Raw genomic sequence first — 9,593 nt, 5'->3', positions numbered from 1 at the left:
TTTACAGTACTGGGGATTGAACCCAAGGCCTCCAGTACACTAGTCAAAGACTACCATTGAGCTACATCACTAGGCCCAAGTACAGATTATTATAGGATGGAATAAATACAAAAATAATTTCACAACTAAAATTTGAGACCACCCTCCAACAATATTGTTTATTATCTATTGATATTTAACTATGACCAAATCCAAATGCTGTAAGCTATAGAATGCAGCTTTACTTGATGGTTCAGAAGCCTGCCTAAAGTTTCCAATCTAAGAATGAAAATTGAATTTTATGCCTTTCCCCACTCTAAAAAAAATGTTCTGGGCATGTGCCTATAAGGACTTGCTAACAAGTAGTCAAACTGGTTCTTCAGCTACTAAATCCGACACTGACTTGGAGAAGCTGAAGGAAAACAGTCTCCCTTGAAACTAACTTTCCTGGAGAACTGTTAGAAGGGATAAAGAGCAGGTTGCTGATTTATCTCACCATCTCAGGGAGTGTTTCTCTCTCTTCCTCATGGAGTGTTTAAACACACACATGCACACACGCATGTACACACCCACTCACACACACACTGTCCTTTCAAGAGCGCCCTGTGAAAAACTCTGATAGAGTTGGGGTTATTTTCTATAAGACCATGGTACCTCAGGGCTGGGAATTTAGCTCAGCGGGGGCTGGGGATTTAGCTCAGTGGCAAAAGCGCCTGCCTGGCAAGCGCAAGGTGGTGAGTTCGGTTCCCGGTACCGGAGAAAAACAAAAACAAACAAAGAAACAAAGACCATGGTACCTCAGTCAACAGCTGGATATTTGCTGAGCTTCACTCCCCGGAGCTAGTCCTTGAAAAGCATCTCAAGAGCACTTGACATGTAGGCCTGTGTCTCCAGGAGTTTGGAGCTACATATAATGTAAGGATAGACACAGATGACTTCCCAGAAGCCCTAAAACTAGAGCAGAAGCTACAGAACGTAGCTTGGCTGGAACAATCCTGAAAGAATCCCACTGGAGAGGGCTTCCCCCTCAGGGGAGGAAATCGTGGAAACAGCTCTGTAGCAAGAGCAGGAGAAGGCCCAGAGAGGTGAGCAGGAAGAAGCCTCACCCGGTGAGAGAACTACAGTGTGAACACTTCCAGAGCCCACCAGCATGCCGGGCAAGACAGTGAGAGCCAAGTTTCTGCTGCACAGAGGGCACTAGCAGCCAGTTTACAGCCGCCCAGGCTCCCATGGTGGGGGTTGGGGTGGGAGTTTCTGCCCCTTTTCTTCTGGTGCTGTGCCTGGAGCAGGCCTTAGCTGGAGAGAAGGAATTAATATTATAATATAATTAATATAATATAATATGATAACCTTTTAATTCAGTGGAAGCTTAATTTTTCAATTTTAATGTTGAAAAGATTGTACCAATACCTAAAAATAGCTACAGAAAGCAATGGTCTCTCTGTCCTGAGAAGGGAAATCAGCAGATGGTGGAGAAAGGACAGTGTTTCTGACTCTTATCTTCTTAGGTCCTGCCTATTCAGTGCATCATTTACATAACCATAAGAATTCTATCTGATTCAAGTAGAAGACAAAGCCACTGATATTGAAATATAACTAAAAAAGTAAAGATAAAAAGACTGGGATACCTAATCCTTCTCAGAATACTTACAAGGTGCTTTAATTATAAACTAGCTTGATGTCTTTTCTCACTTTTATTTTTCCATTTTTGAGATACATGGTTGAGCTTCCCTCTCATATCATCTTCTGTCTTCTTTCCCAGGTTCTCCTTTTTAAATTTTTTTTTCTGGTGCTGGGCATGTACCAAGGGCCTTTACACTGAGATGTACATACTCTCCACCCTCTTTGATCTTTATTTGTGTATTTGTATACAGGGTCTCACTATGTCACTAAGTTATCCAGGGTGAACTTTGCAATCCTCCTGCCTCAGCATCCCAGAGTGCTAGGATTGTAGGTATGTGTCACAATACACGGGTAAATTCTTCCATCTTTTGATATAATTCTTATCTATTTTAATTATAATAATAGATAAAAAGAGGATGAATAAAGCAGAAATCTGTAAGTTTCAAGAAATTAGGGGGTCTTAGTTACTTTCTTGTTGCTGGAACAAAATACCCAACACCCACAAGTTGAAGGAGGAAAAGGTTATTTTAGCTCATAGTTTGGAGAGATTTCAGTCCATACATAGTCAGCTGGCTCCAAGGTAGGGTAGCACAGAAGAGGGAGGAAACACAGCAGCACTAAGAAAGAAGAAAGGATGTATACACACACCCTTTAAGGCCATGTCCACAGTGACCCACGTCTTCTCATGAGGCTTCACCTCCCAACATCACGCCCATCTATAAACCTATCGGTAGACTAATTCTATGGCACTGCCTTTGGTTTTGTCTCTCATGGCTCCTCCCTTGTGCCATCTTTACTCACTCTTTGCAAATAGTTCATGTTTCTGGGTCCTCCAACTTTCTGAGGTCTCCACTGCACCTTTGGGTTTATATAGCTTTACCTATAGCCCTCTCAGGGGCACACTGCCTGGACTCTCAGGCTTGCTTCTGAAATCTAGGTGGAAGCCTTCCTAACCCTACAACTTGCATTCTTCATGAGCCTAAAACCAGCACCCTGTGGATGAGGTCAGCATCTGCCATCAGCTGCAGCAGAAGCCAGGTTTTCTTCTCTCTTGGCTGTAGGGGTCAAGTGCCTAGATTGCTTGGTGCTATGAATCCAATCTTGAGAAGCAAATTCCGTAAGCTGCTTCCATTCTGGAACATGATGTTCTGGGTTTTTTTTCTCAAAGCAGAGTCTTTTACCTTTGCAATTTTGAGGCTGCAAATGGTGAAGTTCTGACGGTTCCTGTGATGCTCTCAGGCCATCTTTTCTATTGTCCTATCCAAAGTTATTGAGTTTTTTTTTAATGCTAATCTTTTCAGCAACCAAGTTCTACTCTGCTCCATATTTGCAGGCTGAAGTTTTAGTGCAGCTTTCTTTCTGGCCAAATGTAAAACTCTTAAAGTCATTCTGCTTGGCTATTTGTTCTTGATTATCAAGGGAGAACTGTCTAAATGCCCACTATAGTGGCCATGCTACTATCTCAACATTAGACTGCCTTTAAACTTGTTCTGCAAGTTTACTCCACTACCATTAACCTCAGTATCTTGCAATATCTCTGGACAGGAGCAAAATGCAGACAAATTTTCTGCCAGAACATAACACGCATGGCCTTAAGTCCAGCTTCCAATGCACACTTTCTTCCTCATTGAAATCTCTTGAGCCTGGTCTTTACCAGTTGCGGTTCTAATAGCATTCTTTTCTTCTGAGTTCTGATCAAAACCATACATCAAGCTCAGCTGATAGCATTCTAGGTCTGCTTCCTCAGTTGGCATCTCTAAAGCTTTCCAAATGCTTTCCATAAGCCAATTCCAAAGGTTTCTGAACCAAATGTCCTGGTAGCATCACAGGAATGATCCCACTCCTGGTACCAAAATCTAGCTGAGTTACTTTCTCATTGCTGGGACAAAATACCTGACACCCACAAGTTAAAGGGGAAAAGGTTTATTTTAGTGATATGTTATGGAGATTTCAGTCCATAGTCCGCTGGTTCCATGGCAGGGTGGCACTGCATGACAGAGGAGCATCAAGGGAGAAAGCCTTCCAGGCCATGCCCAGAGAGGCCTACCTCTTCTCATCAGCCTTCACCTCCCAACATCACACCCAACTCTAAGCCCATCAGTGGACTAGTCCTGTAGCACACACCAATAATCCAGTTACCTCCCCAAAGCCCCACCTGTAAGTGCATGTGGCTTTAGGAGAGACATCCATATATAAACCATAGCATAAGGCATTTTCTAAATTCTTACAGTGTAGTAGTTATAATTACTTAGTCATAGAGACATTTTCATACCCTATGAATTTGTTTGATTTTGAGTATGGCATATACCATGCCTTGACTGGAGGATTCAGTACCTGGCAACAGAAGGTTTATTTGCATGTATACACAGTGACTTAGAACACCTTACTTTCACCAGTGCAGTTGCATGAAATCAGCCCTCATAAACTCCATTCTCAACATAGCCTCATTTTCTTGCAACAAGCCGTACCAAATGTTTCCCCATTTGAATAAAGAACTCTCCACTAAGAAATCCTAAATCACTTGCAAATTGCCTTCATGACTATACTCTAAATTAGACCTTCACATTTTTTTCCACTCCATAAAATCAAGTTTTCAAAATGAATATAGTACTTTTTTCCTAACGACTACTCTCAAAAACCTCTGCAACAGGCTATTTTAGCTCAATTGAAACAGATGTCAGGAGCTTGAGAAAGTGGCCCTACATCTCCCGTCCATTTCAATACATTTCCTCCTTGGCAAAAGCTTTCCTTCTGAGTGTATTTCACCTCCAAATCCTCCCCACTAATAAGACAGTTAATCAAAGTGACTGCTTTTAGATAAATGCATGTAAAACCTAGAAGACACAAGTAAACCAATTTTTGTAGACTGTAGGTGAGCCTAGTCGGTGAAGACCTGCAAACTTACAGGTTGTTTCAGAAATAGTTACAAAATTTTCTTATTCTCTTCTTGTTACACCTCTAACATTACAAATTATTGTTTAAAACTTCGTCCCTTTTGGTGACTATTTAATTCTGTGTAATATTTGGTGGCTCCAAAGTAGAGGAAGTACATGGCTGGGACCTTTTCACGTGAGGTCTCTTAGGTCTCTTTTCACATGAGGTCTTCCTAGTAAGGTGTGGGTTGCAGTTGGTGTCAAGTGCAGAAGTCTCCACAAGACTTCCTACTCCAATAGTCTCCTTTCAGGCTGGAATTGAATCTGGTGGGAGTGACTCTAGCACCTATACATGGCCCTTCCAGCATGGAAGTTTCATGCGGTAAATGTGTCCTGCTAAAAAAGAGCCCAAGAAAATCTAGACAAAGTTTCCTGGTCTTTTCTGAATTATTCTTGGAAGTTGCCAGCATTGTTCAAGAAAATCTAGAAAAACATCACTTGATCTTTTCTGAATTATTCTTGGAAATCACTCGTGTTACTACTCCCACATTTTGTTGATAGCAAACTACTACTTACTAAGGTTTGCCCTGATTACAAATGTCTCTGCATAATGGATGTCAAAGAATTTGAGGACAATGTTTTAAAACCACCACATTGCAATCCACTTATAAGGACACAATCCCTCTTCCTCCTTGAATTCTAAGTTACCCTATGCAAAATAAAACTTCTGAAATCACATTACTCTTTAAAAATCCTAGCTGAAATGTAGTGTTTGATTTAAAGATTTAGTTATTTAATTTAAAGAAAATACTTTTGGTTCTCAGAGGGAGAAATAATCCAAGGGAGAAAAAGATAAACATATTTGGGGTATTTTCACCTGGATGATATGGATGGAATTTTTGATTTTTTAATTGAGTTTAACATTGTTTCACTGAGACCTAGAGGTCACTATGAATAATTCAAATAATGTATTTGGTTCTAAGCCACGGTGTAACTATAATTCAACATATCCCTGCCCCCACCAAAAGATCTTCAGTCTATTAAATACAAGGTAATTCATTTCTAGGCTCCTGACAACACAAATTTATATAAAGGCATCTCTACCCCTTTTACTAAATACATTCAAACATCATTTTGATGATGGGGTATCGAAGGGGGAAGGTAGCTCATTGGAGCTTTATTACAAGGTAGACCAGGCATTTTAATAATTCTCAATAAAGTGAACATGGATGGCCCCTTTTTATCTGTGGGTCCCACATCTATTGATCCAATCAAATAGAGATTGAAAATATTTAAAATAATAAAAATTACATATGTATTGAATATGCAGTTTGCCTTGTGGTTATCCCTAAATAACACTGTTTCACAACTATCACATTTATTTTATTAGTAGTATGACTAATCTAAGATGATTTAAAGTACAGTGTATGAGAGAATTGCACAAATTATTTGGAAATACTGTGTCACTTATATAAGAGACCTGAGCTTCTGAGGATAGAGATCTTGGAACCAACCCACCATGTATACCCAGGAATGGTCACACATAATCTTTCCAGTGGAGTTTCTAAGGGTTGGAGCATTTCAAAAACTCTCTTCCACTCAGAAGGACTCTCACATCATTTTTCCTGTCCCGTTTATCTTTTATGTGGATCACATTTTAAATTAAATTGTTTACTCATCTTTCCTATGACATTTAAAATCACGGCAGCAGGAGAGGCACTGTCACATCTTCTCATCCTCAGTGGCTAGCAATGGAGGATGCTCAACAGCATTCAATGGTTTCATTCTTTTCTTTGCAAATGCATCGTTTCTCGAGTCTTAAGAAATGTGTGAGCATATACTGTTTATTCAAAATGAAACCAAGCACTACAGTTCTCCAACTTTTCCAAAGACTACTGTTTAGTAATCTAAATCAGGGGTTGTCAGTCCTGAGGCACAATGAAGATCTTGAAAACAATTAAGGCCCAACCTCAGAAAACCAAATTGCTTGAGGATCTATACTTCTAAAATTTTTTATCTTGAAATAAATTTAGACCTTATTTTCTGCATGCCCCTTGTTCACCTCCCCCTCATGGTAACAGCTCACAGAACTGTACTACATTGATCAAAAATAAGAAGTTAACCTTGGTACAAAATTCTTACCTAATCAACATATGGATCACACTTCTCAGCTCTCAGGTGATCCTGACTTATGCTCAGGACTGAAACCAGTACTCAGTGGTCTTTCAACCTGGCTCGTGCTGTGCTTTCCCTATGTTTCTGCTAATTCAACAACTTTGACCCCTTTGATGTGTTATCGATAAAAACTTATTTTTATCAATTCCAACTAACAGCATTTCTCCTCTGCCACTGTGTGCTTTGCTACACTGTAAAGCATCATAACCCAGAACATTTATACCTTTCAATTTCTGAATCTAAGGCCAAACTTATATCTGGTTCCTCAGACTACTTCACACCAACTGAAATGAGCTTTGATTTTAGCATGAACCCAACTGCTACAATGCCCTTACATAAAACATAACACATCACTTCCTTTCGGTACTCACTAGCTTCCTATTCAGTTAAAGGTGTTAATCATTTCTGTGTTACATTCCTTAGCATATCAAGATTCTATGAAATTTGAAAGTCCTTGTGTGGAGGGATTTTGTGGCATCACTTATGTTGTCTCCGTTTTAATATAAGGCACCTAGAAGAGGTTCTAGTCCCTTGCTGCTCAAAATGTGGGGCACAGGTCAATAATGTTGGCATCACTTGAACACTTAGTAATGAAGACCTTCAGGCCCCACCCTAAACCTACTGAATCAGGATTAAAATCAGTCATTTATTCCAAAGGGTCACCACTTTTAATGTGAGTAACCATAAGATCTTACTGAAATGCAAAGTTTGATGAGTAGATGTGTGATAGAACTACCAACTTCATTGCTAATGAGGTCCCAGTGCTGCTTATGTTGCTGGTTCCTGACTCACACTTGTGAATCTCAAGAATTTAATTGAGGTGTTCTCCAAGTACCTCCCTAAAATAATGCCTTAAAAGCTTATTTTTTTGTAAGAAATACCTGTATTTCAGCTTATCACATGCATCCAATTAATGTCGCCAGAACCCAATAAGGCAAACATCCAGCAGTAGCCAGTCAAGTGATTTCTCTACTTCGTTCACATATTGGACCTATAATGTTCAATGTTCATGTGCTGGGTGGAACTCTCTAAATCTCTTCTGGTCTTTACTCAAACAAATCCTGCCAAATTCAACTCCACTATGAACTGGCACACGCCTATGATCTCAGCACTGGAGAGGCAGAGGATCAGCTCAAGTTTGAGGCCAACCCGAGCTACATAGTGAGATTTCTTTCAAAAAAGTGAAAAAAACAATTAACTCATCTACAGTTTTTCTCATAACAGAACAAATCTGACAATATATAAGACCTGGACACTGAAAATGATAGAAACACTACTAAGAAAAATCAAATAAATCCTAAATGTTACTTTTCATACCACATGAATAGACTAGAAGACTCAATAGGTATCAATTTTTCCAGTTTGAGCTGTGTGTTCAACATAATGCCAAATTCTGCATTCTTTTTTATGGTAGAATTTGATAAGCTGACACTAAAATTTATATAGAAATTGAAAAGTCCCAGAGCGTATAATTTTTTAAAAAAATAAGACTCAAGGTGGGCCAGATTTGAAAACTTATTATACAGCTACAGTAATGAAGACAATATAGCGTCAGTATCATAGGTAAACAATAGGCAAATAAACCAATGCAACAAATTAAAGTCCAGAAAAACCTCCTTATGCATATAATCAGTTGTTTTTCAACAGAATTTCCACCATAATTCAATGGACAAGGGCGTAGTCTTTTCAGCAAATTGTTCTGGGACAACTAGATATCCATGTGACAAAAAATACAAATAAACATTGAGTTTTCTCACAATTCAAACTGGATCACAAATCTAAACATAATAGCCAAATCTAACAACTTCTGTTTTACAAAATGGAACAAAATACAATGGTTCGAGTTTGTTAAAAGCACAACTATAGAAGGAAATGTCAATAAATTGAACTCCATCAAAATTTTAAATTTTTCTTTTGAAAAACATAGCAGCAAGGTAATGAAAAGACCACAGAACTGGTAAAAATGTTTGCAAGGCATGTGCACTTCACAGTGGGCTTTTATCTGTAATTATATTTGAAAAGTTTCACCATTCAACAGAAGAAAGACAAGCAGCCCAATTTTTTAAAACATGTTGGATATTCCACCAATGAATATATGTGGTTAACAAATAAAAATACGAAAAATTGCCTAGATCAACATAGTTATAAAGCTACATATGTAAAAACCAATAAAACTTTTTTAAAAATTGTAAGAAAAAACCAGAGACACACATATCTCATATAGATTTAAAAGCAATAAATCTGATGTCTCAAAGCCGTCCCCCAAATTCAAACTTGAGTGCTAAGTTTATGAGCAGACATGAAGATTTCTAACAGCTTCCTAGATGATTCTGATATGCTCTAGACTCCACCTTCTCAGCCCTGAAAAAAACCTCTCCTAAGTGAATGTCTGCAGCTGTCAGAGAATGATGTTGGAAAGTCCAAGCAGACAAAGTAAATCTATTATCACTTCCAGAAACTACCTGAAGATCCAATATTGATGGCTAATCAGCAATTTTTCACTTCACAAAGTGAAAAAAGGTTTATTTTTAAAAAGTGCACTGCTGGGAATATAGTGTCAGTGCTAACAACAGAGAAACATGGCCTGTAGGAAGTAGGTAACCCAGAAAATGCTGCTCTCTGAAATGTCCTGATGAACAGGGAAAGATGAAAAATAGTAGTAATAGTAGTAGTTGTTTTTGTTGTTGTTCTTGTTGTTCTTGTTGCTTTTAGGTGGAAAAAAAAATTTCAAGAGGTTCTGGACAAAGGATCAGAAAGTCAAGGAAGCTAACCCCTTGAATCATGACTCTTAATGGACATTCTCTGTAGGTAAAAACAGGTTTACTTGTTCGTAGTTTGCATTTTCTCTAGTTTTTCTATAATATGGCATTTAATGTGTCTTATTTTTAATATGGTTGTTTTACTGTTCCTTTTTTTTTTTTTTTTTTTTTTTTTTTTTTTTTT

The sequence above is a fragment of the Chinchilla lanigera genome, unplaced genomic scaffold, assembly GCF_000276665.1.
Source record: "Chinchilla lanigera isolate Chin_1 unplaced genomic scaffold, ChiLan1.0 scaffold00125, whole genome shotgun sequence".
NCBI lineage: Eukaryota > Metazoa > Chordata > Mammalia > Rodentia > Chinchillidae > Chinchilla > Chinchilla lanigera.
This window is presented reverse-complemented; position numbering follows the sequence as displayed.